Source organism: Zonotrichia albicollis, chromosome 1 (genome assembly GCF_047830755.1).
Source record: "Zonotrichia albicollis isolate bZonAlb1 chromosome 1, bZonAlb1.hap1, whole genome shotgun sequence".
NCBI lineage: Eukaryota > Metazoa > Chordata > Aves > Passeriformes > Passerellidae > Zonotrichia > Zonotrichia albicollis.
The window spans coordinates 148,344,146-148,367,739 of NC_133819.1; positions in this window are offsets into that span (position 1 = coordinate 148,344,146).

The following is a 23,594-nucleotide window of genomic DNA, read 5'->3' on the forward strand; positions in this document are numbered from 1 at the left end:
CTTGGGAATGAAAATAAAGCCTTGGACAGAGCATGACAGGGGGTGTCCATGGAAATGTCCTAGCCTTATCTTTGTTCACACTTGCTCAAAGTCTTCTGTTTCTCTTTGTTGCGAAAACAACCAAAATATTAAGACCTTTGTTTAGTGGGCTTTACACAGAATAGTTTGAATGGGAATATTTTGCTTTGTGAGAGGATGAGGACAACATGGAATGAGGGCTGCCTGAGAAAATCTAACAGACATGATTTTATTGGTGAATAGCTGTGAGCTATTGATGACTGGATAATAAAGAAGGCAGACAATGCAAGTAATTGTACTTGTTTTGGCTGGCACAATGTTGATTTTTTTCACTGTAGCTCATATGATGCCGTGTTTTGGGTTTGTGACCAGAACAGTAGGATTGAGCTGCCTACTGGGTTATATGACAACACTAAACCATTAAGATACTAAAGAAAGACAGTGGAGCAGAACTACTGCTAGGACTGAGCAGGGAACTTTGCTTGCATGGTACCCTTTCAGTCATCTTTTGTTCCCATCAGTTTTCTATTCAGCATTTTCCACCCAACTTTGTGGACTACTCAGTGTCTGGTGCTTGGTTGCAGCCCAGCTCTTGATGAATAGCAGAGCCATCTGAAACGCTCGTTACACACAAAGTGACAAAGATTATAGTTTTAAAAACCCATGGTGGCAACTGATGCATTCTCTTTCAGCTATTTCTATTGTTGCTGCTCCTGTCAATAAAATGGACTCCTATTGTGACATTTCTTTCCTTTTTCCATCCATCTTTGTCTTAAAAATGGCAGTTAGAGTTCTTACATGTCACAGTCTCTACTATGCTGTTGAAATAACCTCCTATGGATACTGAGATTTAACTGCCTACTATGGCAGGCTTTTAAAATAAAAAGAACCCCAGACAGAAGCACAGGTTTCTGAAGAGAGGCTTTGTTCAAAGTTATGCAAGGCTTCAAGTTTTATACTTTGGATCTGATTTGAAAACAAATGCTAGCAAAGGAAATTGAAGAAAGCTAAGCATCATGAGGTCTTTATAATCATAACCAAAGGAGTACACAAGGAATGAATTACTTTCTGTTGAAAATGTCTCTCTTGAAATTCATACCTTCTTGAGAGACTTTTCCATAAAATATGAGTTATTTTACAGTTAAGTTCTTTGTGCAAATTTTCAATGAGGAAATACAAGTAGTCCAGTATGAATAGCAACTTGACACTCCCCAGACTCGTAGTGTCTGCAATAATGGGGTAAATAAAGCTTAAACCTTTTGTACTGAGGCCTGTCGCAGAGCGAATGATGGTATCATGTTAATGCAATCAAAATTGCTATTTTGACTTTTTATAAGCTTTCCAGGACAGAAAATATTGATTCAGTTCCATACATACTGAAGAGTTATAACTGTACCCATGTGAGGTGCCCAGACCTTGACTCCAGGAACCAGTGTAAGTGGATGCAGTAGGTAGGAATGAGGAAGAAATAACTTTTTTCTTGAACAAAATGGGAAAGAGGAAGATCTAGAGATTCAGAAGATGGTTCACTAACCCTTAAATCTCTTCCAGCTTCTAGAGAAGTCAGTAGATTTTTTGCTTTTTGTTGCCTCATAGTTTTCCCTCTCCTGTGTTATTAAATTATAACTTTAGGACATATTTTGGGACTTGATATTCCTGACCACGATAATAGATTCTGAGTGCAACCATTCATAATTGCTATCAATAACAGTCTCTGGTGACTGTAGGGCATGGTCAGTATGAAACTGCTTTAGTAAAGAGAGTTACACCATCTGTTCTCATCTCCCAGACGATAATTTTCCACAGGAGAACTTTCTGTGCATAAATGGTGTGTCAGAAACCTAAAGAAACAGCCAGTCCAAGTCAATTAGTTCAGACTTTATTCCAGTGGAACTTGTCTTAGAGATATGATTGTCTGATTGAGAATGTAAAGACATCACAGTTTTTGGGTGTAGGCAGAGTATGAGTCACAACCTAGAGCTTCCTAATGGCAGCACTATGGATAAAATATCTGGAATACAGAAGCCACCTAGAAATAAGATGTTGACATAGTTAAAGACAAATACCAAACCTTCAGCCTGAGTTAACCAGGATTTCTGTTTACATAATTTCATGGGACTAGCAGTACTGTGCTCGCCTCAGATTTGGAGAGTGCATATGAGCCAGAACGTTTTATTTCTTTGCGTCCTTTTGACTGTAATGAAATTTTTTCTTCTATGTCTGAGACAAGCCTTTCCTTTTAAATAACTTATTTGAATCATAGAAGGGGAGAATAAGTCACACCAGATATGTGAAGATCATTAAAGAAAACAATAATGAGGAAAGGAGAGTTTAGTTCACTAAAGCACTTGGCTGATTTCTTTCTCTATCCAACTTTGAAAACTGCTGTAGATAAGAGGCCTGCATTTGAAAATATTTTTGAAAATAATTTGAAAATAATTCTTTCACTGATTCTGGTGGTTTGGGCTCTATGGTCTGCTGACTACTGAGAGGATTTTTTGTGATTTTTGTTATCTCTGCCTTGCCCTGTGTGCAGTTTCATGAAAGATCTTCAAAGCTCTGCCCTGGAGCTTGGGCTCAGTAATGAATCAGTGAGGTTTTGACATTTGTGTGCCAATATGACAGACAAAACTGCAGCCATTGACTTCTTCTGCAGCCATTGGATGTGAAGGCTTACCCCTATCTAGAGTTTTAGGAGCCTTCTTACAAATAATCTCTGCTTTAGGGACTCATCTTTGTTTTCACTAATGACTCATTATTCATGCTTCTTTAACTTACCTTCAAATGCATTCTTAGTTTAGTTTTCATATTTCATTGCTTCTTTATAATTGTAGCTTAACTAGTATTAGCTGGACTGAGTAGTTGGGCACCCTGCAGAATATTAACTTGGTTTTAGTTTTAGGTGACTCTTTAGGACCATTGTCTTTCTTATGTCTGTTTCATCTGTTGACATCACTTAAGTGATGATAGTAAGAAGGGCCAGATTTCTGATATTCTTGTTCATTAGAAGTACCCAAAGTCCCAAAATGACAGCAAAGTTTTTGTGGTTTTTGCCTTGTATAAATGTATATCTCTTAAACTCTTTTGCATGTGGCTGGTTGTTTGCAGTGCTGGGGTGTGCCTGTTTGTTTTGAGTTTGGCTTGGTTTGGGTGATTTTTATGGTTTTATGGACAATGGAAATACAACAGCAGCTTCCTTATGGTTTCCTTACATATTCTTTATCCATTGTGCAACGAAAATACCTTCTTGCCTTCCACAAGCATCAAAATGTTGTGCCATTGTTTACCTAGGATTGTTCATCTGGAAAAATTCCTTGGCTCTCTGAAAAAATGTTGTTCTTTCCTCAACATTATCTTTCCTCAGCAACATCTGACACTACTGTCACAGCATTCTTAGATGTCAAGGATCAACAAATTACCTTAACCATGAAATTAAATTGACTCCAATTAACTATTTGGCTCAGTCCCTACCAAGACAATGAACCACAAGTATGTACTCTACAGTTAAGGACACACTCAAAAACTTCTCTTAATCAGGGACAGAGTAGATGATGTTATTTTACTGTCACAGCTTAAAAAAAGTACTCTTTCCATAAATCATGTGATTAGGCAGCACCTTTATTCCTTCTTTAATAACTAGAAAAACAGGTATGCTTCCTTTTTTTCTTTTCTTTTTTTTTTTTTTAAATTTCAGTATACTTTAACATGTGGAACACTCTTTTTGTAACTGAAGAGATGAATTACTGTAGAGACATTGATCCTGCTTAATTTCCCTGCAGATTCAACACACTTTGTTCTTTAAACAAATATCTCCTTTGAGCTGAGGAATGGCACATGCATTGTTATTAAACTGCCACTGCTCGTGCAGTCACTGCAGTATTTTTCAGGTCCTTGGCCTTGGGACATCTCTATGGATAACACATTTGGTTATCATTTTAACATTTGAGCTACTTACCCCATTAAGAGGATATCTGCTGCAGCATCATGATCTAGGAACAGGGAATATTTTCACAGTTCATAAACAATTATATGTGTCTCTTGATAAGCATTATCACCTTAGGGTATTTGGATACCTAATTTTTTATTATTCTTGCTGTTGTTTTCTTCTCAGAAAGGCAATCACCATACTTAAAATGCATAATTAAAAAATAATAATAATGCAACTCTTCTGCCAGAACTTGACTGGCAACAAGAAGTAGGTTCTAATGTGAAGAAATATTAACACACTCATTAGAGCCTCCACACAGAAACATGAGAGCTAAAATAATATTTCTGATGCTCAGTGACCTAGTTTTCCCCAGTCTCAAAATCAATTAGTATAAGAAACAATATTTGTATTAAATGAAGAAAACATACCACCACCAAGACAGCTAAGCAAGGCAAGCTCCAATCATAAAATAATAGAATTTTAAGGGTTGGAAAGGATCTTAAAGATCATCTTGTCCTAACCCCTCCATTATAAACACCTCCCACTAGACCAGGTTGCTCAAGGTTTTATCTAGCCTGGCCTTGAACCCTGCCAGGGTTGGGATTGAGAAACTCTAAGTGCACTATTTTCAGTCTTTATCCCTTGGGAAGCAACAATTCTGAAGCCTTCTGTTTTTCCACTAAACAGTAAGTCTATAGTGATCTTCTGAAACCACATTTAAAAACTCCTCAGCTGCAAAAATGGAAGAATCCCGTGGGAGAGAGTCATGGATGAAAAAAGGGTCCCAGGAGAGTTGATTGATTTTTAAGTATTACCCTCCAAACTGAAGAACAAAAATCATGATTTACAGGAATGCTAGAAAAGGCAGCAGGAATCCTGTGTGGATGAAGAAGGAGGTCCTAAAAATGCATAGCAAAAAAGGATCCCTAAAAGGTGTGGGAGGGGAGACAGGTTATCCTGGAGGAATGTAGGGGATATTGGCAGCAGTTGGGAAAGCCAAAGCCCAGGCGGAGCTGGTGAGAGATGTAACAAAAAGATTAGAGTAAAGGTGGATCTGCTGCTAAGGGAGCAGGATATCCAATGACAAAGAACAAGGAATTCAGTGGCTTTTCTAACCAATCCTGTACCGATAAGACTGATTCAAGAATCCTCAGACACTGAGAGCAACAGGAACATCTGGAATAAGGAAAACCAATGCCTGGTGGAAGAAGATCAGGTCAGGTCAGGAAACTGGCCATACGATAGCCCACACTATTTATTAGGTTACAGGACACAGCTATTGGTGCTGGGGCAGGTCAGGGATGTCAGTGAGATATCATTGTTGATCATATTTGAAAGGCTGTGTCAGGTGGAAAAAAAAACTATGGAAAAAAGAAAATGTCAGTCCTATCTTCAGTAAGGGACAAATGGTATCCAAGGAACTGCAGGCTGGTCCTCCTCACTTCAGTTCCTGGAAAAGTGATTTGGAAGGACTGACTGATTCTGGAAGCCATTTCCAAGCATAGGAAGGACAAGGAGGTGACTGGGAGGAGTCATGGAGGATGTATGGTAGAGATGCTGCTCCAGGGAAAAATACCATTTAACATCTCCATTAGTGGCTTACATGATGGGATAGAACACCCCTGGAGTGGATCTGCAGAAGGTACAAAGCAGCAGCAGATGATCCACAAGGCAGTTGTGCTGATGGTCAGAGGGACCTTAACAGGCTGAAGAAAAGGGAAAATGGGAGGGAGCTTATGGAGAATAACAACAGAAAACGCAGGTTCCTGCACCTGAGAATATGTGCACAGGGTTCCTCATACCCCTGCTGCCTTGTAAGGGATGTAGGGAGGTTTCTTGGAGGTGTGGAGTTTTGTAAGGGTCTTGGACATCTTTAGCATTAAGGGAAACTGAGACTTCAGTCGCTACAGTTGGTTTTCCCAAACACCTGGTTTCTATTTGTGAAACTAGCAGATTTTCAATTGGATTAGAAATTAAGTAAAAGAGAGAAGGATTCACTGCTTCAGGACTTTGTGCAACAGAATTCTCCACGTTGTTTAATTTGTACTAAATCTCACAGCTTTATAAGTGACTTTAAATTAGCCAGCTGTTGTTTCCTGTTGAGCTCTATCAGAAAGTGTCTGATTGCTTAATAAATCCAAATTTTCTCTGAGTAGGCTTAAGGAGATAGAGACATTCACTCGCAAAGTTTGCTGTATATTTGTCAAGTAATTGGTAGAACTTATTAAGCAATGGGGTTTTCTTTTTTTTCTCTCACAGGAAGAAAAACTCCTCCTCCATTTCTGGTTATGCCACAACTTCCTTGCACTATTTCTTTGTTACCCTAAAGAGGAAAAGAAAAAAGAAAGCACAGGATTCTGTCCAAAACCAGAAAGACAAAGCGCTGAAGCACTTCATAGAATCAGGGAGATGCTGTTCCAAGGCTAACTTTGTGATACATATAGATCTGAACGTATGTGTATCAATAAATTGTATATAGCAGAAAATTTAGTCAGAGTTTAGACAAATTATAGCTTTCAGTGATGCTTTAATGATGTTGAAACTGGTGGCAGAATTTCTATTGGCTTCTGTGGTGCCATAATGTTATTCATAAACAGGAAAATAATTTTCCTAGAAAAGAAGGAAAACTAATTTACCTCTAATTTCTTCATGAGGATGAATCTGTGAACAGATATGTGAAGGTATTAAATTTTATTTACCATTTTCTTTCATTTTGCCATTTCATGAACCAAGAAGAGTCCCTTCCCACCCCCAATCTATAGTATTGATGTCTCCTAGTCTTAATGAATCTTAAAGTAGTACAGATTAACCCATGAGAGTGTAAAACCCTTGAGCTACATCCAATAAAAAAAAAAAAAATGCAGCTATGATGAAAAGAACTTACTGAGAATTTAGGCACCTACTTACAAAGCTGTGCACCAAAGAGCCATATGCACACCTGGCCTTTTCTCCTTATCATACACATTTCTCTTGTTTGGACCATATTTTAGTTTTCACTATAAATTCCCAAACTGGTTTCCTGAGCTACTTTGGGGGTGGCATGCACAGTAAATTGTTTAGATAGATGTCTAAGCTGCCCCCTGAAGGCACTATGTTCCAAGGCAATACAGTTGCCATAGAATAAATTATTAGGGTTTGGTTGTTTGGGTTTGATTTTTTTTTTGTTTGGTTGCTGTAATTTTTGATTTTTTTTCTTGGTAAATTGTTTTTTCTTGACCAGTTGAATAACTCAAACTTAAAAATAGTAGCTCAGATTTAAAAATAGAGGGAGTGAAAGACAATCTGGATGTTCAAGTTTGTCTATCATTCTAGTCTCTGTCAACAGCACTCAGAATTGATTATTGATACTCTGAAAATTTAAAAACCCCTAAAATGCAAATGATAATTCACATTTAGAAATATTTTTGTTTCCTGTCTGTACTTCAGTGTCTTACACTTCAATGACAGTCACAATCTCATCATTCTGAACTGAAATTTGCTACAACATGATTAAGCCTCACTTCTCTTCCCACCATTCTTTACCAGGAAGTTCTTTGAAAGGTAGTATTAATCCTCCTTCCTGTTTCTTGCTATGTATCTGAGATTCTTTCCCCTTCTTTTCTCTCTGAATAGATTTTTCTTCATCTAACAATATTGCAAACACTGCTTAAATTAGTATTTTACAGATGAACTTTGTTACCAAACAATTTCTATATTCCTGAAGTTTTGTAAAAGTAGATTTCTGATGTCTGTAGCCTTCTGGCTCTATGTTTCAAGGCTGGCTCTCATAAAATTCCTGTCTCTAATAAAGTGCCCATTCCAGCTGATTCTTTTCCTGTACCTTTTGCTGGTATGGATTTTCTGAAGTGCTTTAATTTTGTTCTTAATCAAAACCTCTCGACATTTCCACAGCAGGTTCACTATTTTACAACACTTCCCTTTTAATGAAACTCCTTTGTCCTTTATAGCTGTGAGATATTGTCCCTCTAGATGTTTGAAATTGAAAATTAAGTTTTAAAGATATTTGTAGGGATGAAAAAAGAATGACAGGCACATAATGCACAAGCTGATCATATAGGCATCATTTGCCAAAGAAACAGGTTGACAAATGTCTGTTTTGAAAATGAAAAGATAAAAAATTCATATCAACATCATAACTTTTTCAATAAACCTGAATTAATATTTTCAATACAGCTTAAAATGTGCATAAAACAGTAGCTGGCATTTCACTGGAAAACTTGAGACATGTAAATTCTTATGTGACTCTTATATATATATATATATATATATATATTTGAATTTCCTGTTTTTTTGGTTTTTAACTGATCTTAAGGTAGACATTTAAAATTAGTTGGATACATTGCATTCTAGAAGTGGGCATTTAGCATTTTACATAAGCAGTTTTGGTTGCTGAAACATCAGTTTCTTGTGTCATTTGATATTCTTATGGGTATCCAAAAACTTTGTGTGGGGATAACAGATGTGCACAGAACTCAGGACAATCCCTTGTGTTTTTCTGATGGAATGTGTGGAAGTTGGGCATTTCTAAGAGGACATTAGATGCCCATATTCAGTAAATGAAATCCTGCTGCAGGAGGTGGGATTCAGCTTGAGGCTCAGTCATCCAAACCAGGTGCCTTCAATTCAGGTGTCTGCATGTGAGCAAAGCATCTCAGCTCCCACCATCCTCAGCAGAGATTTAACCAGTGCTGTCACTGAAGCCTTGGAGATAAATTTACCTGTAATTGGGATATATCTCATTTTTTTATCTGATTTCTGTCTGAAGTGTCTCTGTTTGCATGATGGTTGCCTAAAGTTGGATCAGATGAATTTTCAGTTGTGTCACAGAGCTGCTGTATACTTCTCATGGTCTAGGTGAGGTGGTTTTTCCTCTGTGTCCACACAAAGGAAGGCAGTTCAAAGGCTGGACAAGAGGTAATGTTAAACTAAAAGAGCATTGATTAAGATTAGATGTAAGAGAGCATTTTTTACAATGAAGGTGATGAAACAATGGATTAGATTGCCCAGAAAGGTGATGGGTGCCCTGTCTCTGGAGATATTCAAGATCAGATTGGATGGATGTTGTAGTGTGTTTTTAAGTTTTTCAGTTTGCTCCCCCATTTTATGTATTGCAACCCCCTGTTCTTTGTAAATGGTTCCTCCTTCCCCAGTTTTCCCACCACTGCTCCTCTGGCAGTTGGTTTCCGTAGCAACCCCTGCTTTCAATCAGTTATGTTATATAATTCCTCCTCCCCTATTCTCCCTTATAAGTAAACGTTTTCTCCTCCCTGGGCCCAGTCAATCACCCCCATCTCCTCCCAGCATTCGAGAACCTTCTTCTCTCTCGGGATGGTGATTGGCTGTGATCCCGGGGCCCCTCCCTTACTTTGTATTTATTGGTTACCAATGTATGTCAGTTATGTTCAGCACCTCCCTTTGAGTTTCCCTATTGGTTAGCTGGGCTCCCCTCCCTTCTCCTCCCCTTCCCTTTAAAACCCTGTTTCTCCCCCTGTTCGGGGCCATTTTTCTGTGGATGTCTCCACCATCTGTTGGTCACCTCCATCAATAAACCGACGTTTTCACCCCCAGCGAGTGGTCGCCTCCTATCTCGTCCACAGCGCGCAATTCCGAGCTTGCATCCAGCCCAGCCTGAGGCCGAGACGCCGAGGGGGGCTGGCATTCCTATGCGTAGGGGCGTTGGCCTTCTCACCCCTGCTGCTAGCCGGACCTAGGGCCGCGTACGCCCTTGCGCAGATGGGGCTTTGAGCAATATGATTGACTTGAAGATGTCCATTCTCATTGCAGGGGCCTTGGACTAGATGACCTTTAACTATCCTTTTCAATACAATCTACTCTACATTTCTATAAACGCTTCTCAAGTGTGTATGTTTATATATTTTGATTACTGAAGTTACTTTTGCTATGATGCCTTGAACACAGCTGTCAAGGGCTGCAACTCTATTGTCTGGAAACTTGATAATGAGACAATTTATATTTGTGTTCTCTCTCTTGGAAAGTGCTTCTTTCCTTGTGTCTTAGATACCAAACTTTTCAAGGCAGGGCTGCCTCCTTGTGCAGCACTGGTTAGCAGGAGGGGCCATTTGAATAACACTGAATGTTGTTTTGAGTATTTTTAACTTTGAGTGTTGTTAAAATGTGGTTTAAATAAGAAGGTTTTTACTTTGATCAAGGTTCTTTAAACAATAGGAATACAGTTCAGCTGTTTGGTAGTAGTAATGAATTATGACACCTTACAAGTAGAGAAAACAAAAAACAATATAGAATAGCTGTGCTGGCAAATCCAATAATGAGCATCTATTTATTGAGAATTATTGCATATTGTTTTTCCAGAGGAGTCTACAGAAATCTCACGGTACCTATAGTTGTAATCCATTTTCTGTTTATCCTTCTGTTTTTCATGCTCTGTATTCCCACCTTTCCTTTCATAGATGCCTAATGATGCCTCTTGCTGGCTGCAGGCTTTGAAGTGGAATACATTTGTTCAGCAGCTTTGCTATTCACCTCCTCTGTAATGCAATAGGTAACTTTGGTGTGGGATACTTTTAGCTTTCCACCTTTATGAGATCTGTGGCTTAGCTGATAAACTGCAAGCAATGACTTCATTATAAGCCTTTTCATCTTGTGTGTGCTTTTTCATCAGGGTGCCCTGGCATTCAGCTGGGCTGGAGCTTGTTTAGCCTCATTGTGCTTGTTGGGGTTCCCTCCCCCCTCCCACCTCTTCCTCCATTTCACTTTTTAATTTAATAGTCATATTTATTGTTATGTTTATGCCTCATGGAGGCTTTTGATGTAGTTCAGCAGGAGGTGATGCTATTTTAGCACAATGTTTTTCTGGTAGTGTAGCTTGTCTAGACTCCAAAGTTATGTGAAGTTTTCCCCTTATTGAGGACTGTTCTACATTTGCAAAGGCACAGGCTGGCTGAGGTTCTGAAATATGAGAGCCTTTCTTTGTCTCATTACTCCCCTGTGATCCTCATTTCTGCTATTCTTGTGCTGATTGGATTTTTTTGCAGTGCATTTATTTATTCCTTGGCTTATAAATAAGTCATATTTTTTTTTTGAGTATGGATGACGAGCTTTTTCCATGGCCTGATTTTGATCTAAAACGAATCATAACACTGTGCAAAAGTTGCTTTGCAAGTGATAATGCTGCTTGAAAAATGAGCAAAACACACTTTAAAAATGTCTTCCACCTTAACATCCATGTAGAACAGACACTCAGGGGTACAACCCAGTGAATTTGGGACTGTGTGAGATCAGCTGTAATGTACGAACCTGCCACTTATGGATTGGGAGAAATGATGTGCTAAACAGTTCACTGCCCGGAGCTGTGTATAAATATTAGATTCAGGTCAATAGTATCTGCAGCTGTTATTTTACATGGCATGGTGAATCTGAGAGAGTAGAGGATAAGAAAAAAATTAGAGCTGATAAAAGGAAATGTCTGACTAGCTTATGAAATTCATGGTCACAAGAGACCAAAGCAAAGGTTTGCAATTAAAATTAAGGAGCCTAACTTTCAGTCAGAAAGGAGACTGACCCAGAAGATGGAATGTGTTCTTTTCCATAACAGACAGAAGAGACTTTTTAACTATTTGTCCTGTTTCTTTTGCCAGCCTTCCTAGACTAGGGTAGATTTCTGTCTGCTCTCCAAAATCCTGTTGGCAGAGTTTCGCAGAATTTTTTCTAGGTTTGCATTTGAATTCAGGTTTCCAAGCAATACATATTTCTCTCTTTCTTGAGTTTCCACCCTATAAACACTAAATCTTCCACAACACTCAGATTCAGTAAAGATATATTATTATGCATAAAAATGTAATTAAATCAATGCTCTCAGAATGTCCATGCTGAACAAAATTTAATAACAAGCATTTGAAGAATGACATTACCCATGTAGAGTATAATGGTGTGTAAGATTGGTGGGTTGCAGCACAGTACTCCAGGTGAGAACTCATTTAGAGGGCCATAAATGTCCTTCTGCTGTCTGCTTTGAAATGAGCCTTTTCCTTGTGCTGAAAGGAGATTGGGGAATGTATTTCCATAAGATGGGGAGATATGGCAGGATCTACTGGCAGCCCTTCAAAGGAATGTATCATGAATGACAATTCTTAATGTCAAGAATGGCTCTCCAGCTGATGTTGCCAGATGGACAAGGGATCAATAAGAGACAAGACCAAACTGCTAATTCCTCAATGCTGTATTTTGATATTTTTTGAGCTTGAATTCACATTTTACATGTTTTTCCACTAATAATAAATATATACATATACAGATATATACAAGAAAATTTCTACTTATGAAAAAATACATGCAATGCAATGAACTTTTATTTATTATTCTGACACATCATTCCCAAATGAAGAAATTACCTTTTGTCTTCTACTTGTCATGTTTTTTGTTGAAATGTGTTGAAACATTTATTATTTCTGCTTTATGTAGTAAGTAATTAATTTATACCATTTCATCATAAGTTTTAAATTTATGTTCTTCTATTAAAATCCACCATTTTCAGCCCAAAATTTATTGATCGTCTATTTGTTTGCTTTTATTATTTAAAAAATCTCTATATATGTCTTCATTTCAAACCATAAAGAATTTTAAAGAATGTGATTTGTTGAGATAGTTTAGAATATTTTGAAAGCAGATTTACTTTAAAAATGAGTTATGGTGCTTGTTCCATTTCTTGTGTCTGTATCTCTAAGGTAGCTGCACGTCAGGAGGAGAATTTGATAAAACAGATTAGTTTTCTTCCAAAAGTTTTCTCCTAGTCCCTTCCCTTCCCCCTTCATGGCAAAGAAAGGGAGAGATGACACACTGTGAGTGTCCTACACTGCTTTTTATTCTGTTTGATATGGAGAGTAAATATCCACAGCACAAACCCAGCTGTTGTGTTAAGGCAAATTAGATAGGGAGGAAGAAACCATTTCTTGGTGATTTCCATAATAATGGAAAACATCTGGTTGAGCCACAGAGCATTTACCGCTCCAGCACAGAGAGCCTGGCAGGTCAGTGGGGAAGCCAAATTCACTGAGCCTCTAGGCAGCCAATAGATAAGACAAGAAAACATGGAAAAGGTTTGCATTCTGACACTGTAGGAAAGGTGGATCAGATATCTGAAAATGCTGCATTTACTCTTTGACTGTTTGCTAATTTCTACAGCGTGTCCACATGTCCCTGAAAAGATGGAAGGTTGTACTTGCAAGCTCTGGAAAGGGAGACAGATTTTAAAAATGCCAAAGAAAGTATGAGAGAAGGAGTTTGCAGCACATAAATAAAGAAAAATTTTTAAAAAATCTCATAAAGAAGGACAAGATTCCATATGCTCATACCATTCCTGACCCACTTTTTTCTAGCCTACTCTTAAAAATCTCTAGCAATGATGATTTCAAAAAAGTATCCAGTGCCCCACCATCTCTATCCTTCATCAGCTTTCTATTGTCCAGTGTTTGAACTCCTGACCAGAGCAGATATGATGGAGGGTTGTGCCCTTTACATTTCCTCTTATATTCCATGTGTGTTTATGCCTCCTGTCAGCCTCAGTCCATCTAAACTAAGCAGAAATGATTTCTTCAGTCTTTCCTCTCAGATCATATCCTCAAGGCCTCTAAACTCGTGCTGCTCACCTCAGACCATTCTCCATCTGTCCCACAACCTTCCTGAGTTGTTTTGCACAAAGCAGAACACATAAATGAAGACTCAAAATGTGAATTTGATTTCACAGATAGAGAGGTGATTATCAAAGCCCCATGAAAAGCAGCAGTGCTGATTTCACAGGATGTCTAGAACCAGGCTGACTAACCTAACTTAAATCATGAAGAGTTCAGATCATGCCAGATAGAAACTCCCAACAGTACTCTAAGAACTTTGCCAAATGTAAATTAGCATGGTGTCAATAAAACAATTTATTCAGTGAAACCATTTTTATTTACAGCAAAGCGCTTGCTCACAACTATTTTTGCCACCATTAATGCTTACAACCATTTGGAAACAGTAGATAGGCCACATGAACTAAATCCCAGATGAGAGAAATTTGGAAAAAGTGTTCAAAATGACAAGGTATCATGGTTTGAGAGGAAGTAAGTTTTCTGGGATATGCTGTGGTCACCAATAGGTGTTCAGATTTTAATATTGGCACCTGATGTGGCCACTGGGGACATAGGATACGCCTCTGAGAACACACGGGTTAAACAGCAAAGCACTCCCAGGGGAAGCTCTCTTGGGTTCTGGTGAGGGAAGCAGGTCAGACCTCCCCTGCCTGGCTCCTGGCTGGGCGGGAGAGGGGCAGCCATGCGACTGTGAGGTAGGCTGGGCCCGAGGATGGAAGGGTGGAAGAGAGAGAGCACCGAGAGGCATCGAGCAGCCGCCCCTCCAGGAGACAGAGAGAGACAGAGCCTGTGCCACCTTGAAATTTGATATCGTGCTGGCAGCACAGCCCGGCCTGTGGAGAAAGGGGGCTGCAGCGAGAAGGTGTCCGGCCTGGCCGCTGAGGGAGATTGGGGTGGGCAGAGCCCGAGCTTTTAACCTTTTTCTGGACAATGAAAACTTTGCAGAACATTAACCTTTCCTAAAAGAGAGATAGAGATGAAATGGAAGAAGGAAATGTGCAAGTGTGAAGATCTGGGCAAGTGAAAGATGCGGAAGAGTAGAGAAGAATCTTAGATGGGAAGAGATGATGGAGTGGCCTTAGCTGGACTCTTCTTGTTATAGCCATGGACAGAGCCATGTTCCTTGTGACACAGAGACTGCATCCAGGGGGAGGCAATGCCTCAGAGCCAAGAGGGCTCAATGTTGAGACCCCTTGGCCCCAGGGGGTGGAATTTGGGGGGGACAGTTGTCCCAAAGGAGAGACTGAGACTGTGCTCTTTTTGGAACGGGAAAAAGCATCCTTAAAAGGACAACCCTAGAAGCAGCTCTGGTCCATGCACAGTGGTGAGAGCGCTGGGCATGGAAGGAAGATGTCACGATGGCAGATGTTCTCCGGGCGGTGCCACAAGTGACATGAAAACACACAAGGTTTCAGCGGTATTTCCTGGGGAAGCCTGTGGCGCAAGAAGGACTCCTCTCCTCTTGATGAATTGAGAATTGATTATCTAAAGGGTGGTGATGGACTGAGAGTTGAAATTTGGGGGATAGATGTATTGATGTATTGGAAATTTGGTGGGGGGGAGGAAATGTTTTTGGAAAGTTTTCATTTTTCCTTGTGTGTTTCTTGTTACTTAGTGTTGAAGTTTAGTTAATAAAGTTTTCTTTATTTCTAAGTGGGAGCCTGCTTTGCTTATTCCTGGTCACATTTCACAGCAGACACCAGGGAGAATGTGTTTTCATGGGGGCACTGGCATTGTGCCAGTGTTAAACCATGAATCAAGGGTCTTACCTTTTTTATGGCAGTATCCTTCAAATTATTAAAAGAAATGCTGCATGTCAGAATGCCATTATGGGCTTCAATTTCTGGGTTTAACACCAAGTCTGTTTCAAATTGCCTGGGTGTGAAATGGAAATATATGTGTCAGTTCATTTGAGATTTTCTTTAACTTTAAAAAAATACTGTTTAAATTGGTCTTTGAAGAGTGCAGGGACTCTTTATTTGCTTTAAGTGGGTTTAAGGTTTTCTTGTCATATCCTAGATTGGTAATAGTCTTCCACTGTTAGGTAAACTACAGAGGAAGAGAGCCCTTTCAAGTCTTTGCATTCTCTTCCAGATAGTGGCCCTGCAAAAAAAGACAAAAGGACAAAAGTAACATTTTTGACAGTGCTCAGAGAGTTGATAACAGCTGTACTTTTGTGCATCATTACTGCAACCTCAGGAGTTACAGCACAGGCTGTAACTTCAGCTGCAGAACCCTTGGTGCTAGGGAAATGTACAGAGAGTTGTGCTGTGAGTTCCTCACCACATAGCAGAAACTTTGAGCTGCTTTTGACACATGGATACATTGCACCTGTGGCATGCAAGATGTCATTTCTGTAATACTGGAATCAGGGCGCAAAGTGTGGTCATTGGCCCAAGTGATGCAGAAAGTCTATAAATGTGTTGAATATCTCTACCAAGAAAACTAACTAATTTCCTCTTCTTAAAGTGTTGTATTCATGTGTAGGTGATGAGTAGAGCAGGAAAAATGGGTGAAATGAGTCCCTTTTGTGATGGAATTCTGACCTTCTGTTGTGCAAACTGACTCACCCTACTGTAGCTGGCAGAATTGATGTGGTTTTACAGAAGACAAATATCCACCCCCAAACATGGGCATTTACCAGTATTTATTAATTATGACTCTGTGTATTAATTTTTTATCTCTCTAGCCAAGTGTTTCCTGTGCATTTTCCCAGAACAGGCCACAATGCTTGATCCCTGGCCTGAGGATCTTGCTCTCTGCTCTGTAATTACTAAGAAATGGCTGAGTCTGGCAATTGCTAATTTTGTTCAAGAGGCACTGAATGGTCTCCAAAGGTCTTCACAAAGGGAGGCAAGAGAGACTGGAAAATGTCTAATCCTGAACCATTAAGTATTTAATTCCTGTAGTGAACTTTTGTATGTTGCAATAAGACAAAATAATTTCTCTATAAAATCTTGGCAATTATTTTTTTTATGGATTTTTTTTCATGTTTAGGTGATACCTTACCCATCATTTGGAAGAGCTAGACATGCTGTGATTGCCAGCATACATGTCAGCAATACACAATTTCTCTTATTTTAAGCTTCATAGAACAAAATGAGAGAAGCAGAGAAGTGTCTGGCTCCAGACACCTCACAGTGATCCCTTAACTAAACCATAAAGCATCTCTGCTCTTCGCTGCACCAGAGCAAAGTCCATGACACTGCTGGGTTTGCAAAGACCTGTTGAAATACCCATGGCATTTGCCAAACTATATTATAGTGAGAAAATAATATAAATAAAGATTTCAGATTTTTTAAAGTCAGTCTCACCCTTTTGTGGATGTTCTGGATAAAGAAACACAGAATGTGTTCTAGAATCTTTTCTAAGTCGCCTGCTTTTGAAAACAGAAATTGTTCATGGGCTTAAAGACATTTATTTTTTTGCAAAAAAAAGAAAATTCTTTTTTCAAATCTATGGTCTAACCCTTCAAACAAATGCAGGAATATGCTGAAATATGAGAACAAAACCATAGCAGTATAGCCAAACACAGATGGCTAAAATTTGCTAAATTATGTTTTCCAACAATTGATAATTCCAGAATTTTTAGAGATTGGGTCTCATTGTCTTTCCACTGCTCAAATGTATAAATGCAAGAGACTGCCCATTGCCACAAACAATGTCATTAGGAAAGACTAAGAAAACAGTAATTTATTTGGGTGTGAATGAGAACAAAGGAACATCATTCTCTGCAAGTAAACTCTGTTTTGTTTAAATAATGAAGTCACACACTGCCTCCTCTCTCTTTCTCTCTTCTTTCTTACTGGTTTTGTTTTCTTTACATCTAAATACAAATACAAGGACATTTAAAATGAGTCAAAGTCTGGATTGCCATGGGTGGAAAATTTTAAACAAAGATGTGGGACACTGTAATACAAAGGAAAGAATGACACTGTCACACAGAAAAGAGGCATCACAGATGGAGGAATTTCAAGGAAAAAGTTAAAACCTGACAGAGGATTTCTCCATGACAAGAACATGAAGTCAACTAGGTGTTAGCAATATTGCAATTTGTGAAGTGAAAAGACAGTACCAGTCTGGACACAAGCAAGGTGGAAAATGATAACTAGAGAAACATTAAACAAATTACAAGATTCCACCTTTTATAACATGAAGCTTGGCCAGTGCAGTCATGAGCAATTTGCTCATCCCATATGTAATGTATATTGATTTCTCGCTTTGTTTTACTTAATCTGACAATAAATTAATGTATCTCATATAACTGGAACAGACTAGGGTCTCACTACTAATTGTCCATATAAATTTGCTTGTTTAAAAATTAGAGAAAGTTTATCTCCATTGCATGTACAGGGAACTTGGGAACAGAAAGTTGAAATATGAGCTTAAATTGCAGAAAAAGGTCCAGCAGAAGCTTAGGTGATCTAATGTAGATATTTGATATCTAATTAGATATTTGATCTAATTTTGGTGTAGCAGTATACTACTTTTGTTATGTTTACACAGCTTTTGACTGCAGCACAAACCAATCTTTTGTGATTTATGATAGAAGCCACCCATAAAACTTCAGTCATCTAAAAATCAGACATTTATTGTAAGCTTATTATCAATGAAGAGGGAGATTAACATGTCCCGAGTTTTAGTCAGTTCAATCTAAATCATCATAAGTTTGTACTTCAGCAACTGAGTCCCCTACCTTTTGATGCCTTAAAATAGTTTTCTCCCCTCCCCTACGAATTTCACTGATCTTTTCCAAGTGCTTTCCTGAGCAAACTGTCTTTGTTTCTGGTGGCAAGGTTTCCAACACTGTCATTCTCCATACTGAGTAGCTGAATGAGATTTGGGGGAGAGAGCTGATCTGCAGTGCTGCTGCGTTTTTCCTCTTGCCCTAACACAGCCTCTGTCAAGTGGCCATATCAAAGAGGCTTTTCTGACCTTGGTTCCTGTCTTTTCCACATTAAAAAAGCCTCTTCAGCTTTCAGCAAGATGAAAGGAAGACTGTGTTGTGTTCTGCAAAGTGTGAGTTAAATAATTCAACAACCAACAATGCCTGACCCTTGACATCTCTGACTTCAGTGTCTTGATGACACCACATGAATTCTCAAATGTACAAGACTTCATTCCCAGTTCAATCACAGGGTTTTTTTCAGGTGTTAAACACAAGGAAACTCTCCAAGAATTTATTTTGATTTGAAGCTACATTTGGGAAATATCACTGTTTTTCCCTGCATCCCAGTTCCTATCACATGGACATTCTTTCCCTGTCCCCTACAAGAGCATGTAAGGCAAAGCCAGGCCCTCTTCTAAGAGATATATTGAACACCTCCACTTATATCTGAGCATTTAGCCCATCGAATGTCAGCAATTTATGCATCAGACTTCTAGATATAAGAAGGAATATTCTTTGGTCAAAAGGCAGAAGCCCAAAACACAAAGCCTATGGAAGAAAAAAGGAGAAATATGTCTGTGAGTGTGGTGCTCTGAGGACATAGCTCACTATGTATTTTTAATTCTCAGTGTTATTTCCTTCAAATGTCAATGGAATTTCACTGAATGTGGCCCTTGAATGTGTCTAGGCATCTACTTTTCCTACACAGACACGTAATTCCCTTTTAGTGCTGTAAGTAAATTTTGCAGTACAGGTTTTGGTACCTACCTACTCTTCAACAGCCTGTGATGACCTGTTCTTTACAGATGCTGTTCCTTTCCTTGGAAGTATTAATTTCTTTCGTTTTTGCAGTGTCTCCATGAAAGACAAAATACACTTGGCAAACACAAAATTAATGGAATCCTTTCAGTGCACTGCAGAAGTTAATTGATAAGGTATATCTGATAGATGCAGGGTATTTGCTGGGCAGAGTTTCCATTTCATTAAGCATTGTTGGTGCCTTGAGAGCAGACAAAAAGAGAAGCACTTCAAGCACAGTAACCTAAAGAAGGCAGAGTGATGTCATGACATGTTTGTGTCCAGTCTCTGCAAGGCAGACAGGCAGGAGTCTTCTTGTGCATGAGTAGCAAATATCCAGCTCTCCCCTTGCCAATCAGAGCAGTCAGGCAGATGTTCACACAGAGTAGCCAGAGTCTCTGAGGAAGAGAGTGGAGTGCTGCAGCTGTAAAAGAGGGGTCACTGAGGGTAGAACCTGGACAAAAAAGCTGCTATTTAAAATTCAGTGTTTATACTGTTAAAAAAAAAAAAAAAAAATTGAAAGGGACCTGAAAGATTGCCTTGTTCCAACCCCCTGCCATAGGCAGAGACACCTTCCACTAGACCAAAAGCCTCACCCAACCTGGCCTTGGACACTTCCAGGGATGGGGCATTCATGATTTCTCTGGGAAACAAGTTTAACTTATTCATTAATAAGTTTGCGATATAATTACCAAAGGAAGTCAGTGAGGCATTATATGAACATGTCTAATGCACATAATTTTATATATTCATATATATATATATAACTATAATCATTTTCCCAAATATCTGTTTTTAAGACAACACAATTAAGATCCTGATTAGCAAACCTGACAACAGTTCTCCTTCCATATACTTTGTAGAAGCTGCCTCTAAACAGCATTGCATTTTAAATAATAAACAGTAACTTTCCCCTTGACTAGCTAAAACATCAATTTTTACACAATCTATTTTAAGCAAGTGGGCATATGCAATTCACACTTTTTTAATAGCTTAGGATTTTGTCTAAGAAGTGTTATGCAAAGATTGCTCTGTGACAGATCATCTGTGTTTATGGTATAAATTATTGAGAGTGTTACATTAGCTGTTGTAATTATACGTTTGAAAAAGAAAATTGTTGGAGATAAAATTAGGTACATTGTTAAAAATGGGTTTAAATTCTTAATACAGTTGCATATTTATGGGGATCCAAAAGCTTACATGTTTTTATTTTTTCAGCAAGGAACTTTTTGAAACAGAAAGCAGGGATTTAGGGGGTGTTTTAAAATTATGTGTGCTGTTAAAAATAATTTAATGTAGTTATATTCTTTACTTTGGGAGTGGTCAGGCACTGGCACAGGTTGCCCAGAGAAGTTGTGGGTGCCACATCTCTGGAAGGTTTCAAGGCCAGCTGGATTTGTCCTTGAGCAATCTGGTCTGGTGAAAGTTGCCCCTGTTCATGGCAAGAGGTTAGAAATAGATGATCTTTAAGGTCCCTTCCAACCCAACCCATTCAATGATACTATAATTATTCTATATTTTCTCAAACGTCATAAATTTTTTCATGGAACAAATGATGCTACTATTGAGAGAGAAATCTTGATTGTATTGATTAACTTCTCCAAGATGCTATGGGCTGTATGCTATTGCACAGAATTGTAATTTACTCTGAGAGTAAGTTTGTTGATTTTGTTGTAGCTACTCAAATACTAACTGGGATATGTTGTGTGAGCTGCACTCTGCCATTAATTGATAATTTAGCTTTTACTGTGAGACTTCTGCTAAGGCTGGGTATAGAATAGCTTAAAGTCCTAAATAGCTATTGAGACTGAAGGAGTGTCTTGTACTTCCAGGATATGATCCAAAAGGAAAAGAACAAAATAAAAATGTTTGATGAGCACAGCAGTGATCTCATTTATCATCATGGGCATTTTTCCATTTCATGTATTGAAGAAACTCCAAAACTTCTTTCTGCTTTACTTCCCCCCCAACCCCATCCTCCAAGAATAAACAGAAAATAAAATATTCTGTGGGTATCACTATGGGGTTTTTTCTCACTCTTGACCAGGTCTGCAACTGAAACAACTTTGAGGGCACAGCCAGTTCTGGTAAGTCCTGAGTGAAGCTGCCATTTTGTTAATAGCAATGTGTCTGGCTTATCCCCAGTAGCATTTATAGGCTGATCCAAGGATCAGGGAGAGGTTTTGTACCAAGTTTCTGTTGCCTGACTGCCTCAGGTTCATTAAACTCTGCAAGAGAAGAAAACAGCAGTTGAAGCTCAGGTAGATTTTCAAAGTATTTTTGGTTTTTTTTACACACTAAACCCTGTTTTTCTTGAAAAACTCTCTCACTTTCACTCTTCTGTACAGAAATCTGAAATGAAAATGATTATTTGCCCTATAGTATTTTCTATTACAAAAATTAAACACTTTTTTTTTTTTTTTTACTTATCTGTGTTATGGCCTCTATTTTTATCAAAGCCTTTAATAATCAGATTTGAGTTTAAAAAATTTGCATTATTCTCTGCAAATATCTTTTCATCTCTCAGACTGTACCTGTGCCATCTTTAAGGGGCCTGCTGGGAGAAATGTGTAGACATCTTGCTATGATTTTCTGGAATAGCAGTGAAGGTGCTAAACACTGTACTGCAAAAACAAGTAAAAAGAACATATCAACCTGTCCATGTGATTAACCAGAATAGCACATTTGAAGGAATCTACAAGAAAATGCTAGTAAGCTATTTCTGTTCTGTATCAAGAACTAATTATAGATATATTAGATATTAACTTGAGTTCCTGTGGCTGAAATTACTATGCAACAAATGCCATTAAATGTATATATATATATTTATGTATATGTATTTGAAATCATGTCAAGATCTTCAGAAAATCTGAATGTCATTAGGACACCTCCACAAAAAGTCCTTATCTGAGCTGTAAATCTTGGCTGCAATCTCCTTTATCTAAAAACTTTCAAACATTTTAAATGTACAGTTCAACACTGTTTTTTTAAACACACTTGATGAGGACTCAGCATATCTGTTACACATTGTTCAAATGGACCTGAAGAATAAGAAATGCAGACAACAGCATTTCAGACTACTAGCGGCTGAAAAGTTGTTTAACTTAAGGTCTGAGCATTAAGTCCTGATTCCATTGAAGCTAATAGCAAAATCCTGTTGGCATTAGGAAAACTAATTTCTACCTTAATGTGAATTCTCCATAAATAAAAATGTATTTAATACCTATTTCTTAGCTTTCTCTGCATCCTATACATAGTAATTCAGAGATATGGAATATTTGACTGATCTTTCTTTGAAGCAAAAGGTCTGGAAAACATTGGTTATGTTCAAAACATGAGGCATTTTGAGGGACTTGAGGGAACACACACACTGGCTTCCTAGAGAAACACCTTTTAGACTAATCTGAGAGGGAGCCAACTGTGTTGGAAGAGGGATGCCCTAAGGTACCCTTGAACCTGCTCAAATGTGTATTTCCCTATGTAGACCCTACAGTACTGTGTCTGATCAGTCTCATACATCCCATTTTTTATTGCACAGACACAACAGAGAATAAAGGGGGGGAGGCAATTGCACTCAAACACCATGATGTGAATCCCCTCCATGACACCAAACACTGAGGAACATTGTCTTTTTGTAATTGCATGAGCCAGCAAACTACATATATCTTCGTGTCATGATTAGACTGAAAGGCTTTGTCATATCATACACAAAATTCCACTTCCCAGTGGAATTCCACAAAAAATTCCACAGTTTAATAATGCTGTCTTAAAAATATTTGATTAAAAATAAAATATGGTGTTTCTACTGTTTTGCTGAATTTGCCAATGCAGCAACATCTGTTGAAGCTGAGTAAAGCCAGAACTGGAGCTCTATAGAACAGAGATGTAAAGTATTCTGACTACTTTTAATAAGTTTCCATCTCTGAAATATGCTGCCCAGGAGGTACTGCTAATCAGGATTTCCTCTTGGAATTTAGAAAATAGGGCTGCTATTACTAAAGAAACAGTTTTTTTCTGACAGTGTGTCCTGAGGGTAGATCAAGGCTACATTTTCTCTTTTCTCAGAAATTTTCTGTCTGATTTGAAGATAGCACAGGAAAGTTTGCAGGGAGAGAAAACACAAAGACGTGCATAGACATGGATGCTGGCATGGAAAAAGCCTGTGGCAGAAATTGGTACATACCCTGGTGGGTACCTTTATTACATTGCTTGATTTTGTATCAGTGAAATGCTAATGTCAATATTCCCTTAGGATTACTTTGAAAAGCAACACTAGAAATCTCAGCTTGAAATTTTTATACCTGTTTTTAAGGATTTCACATGAAAATGCAGAATTAGAAAAGGTCCATAATGTTCA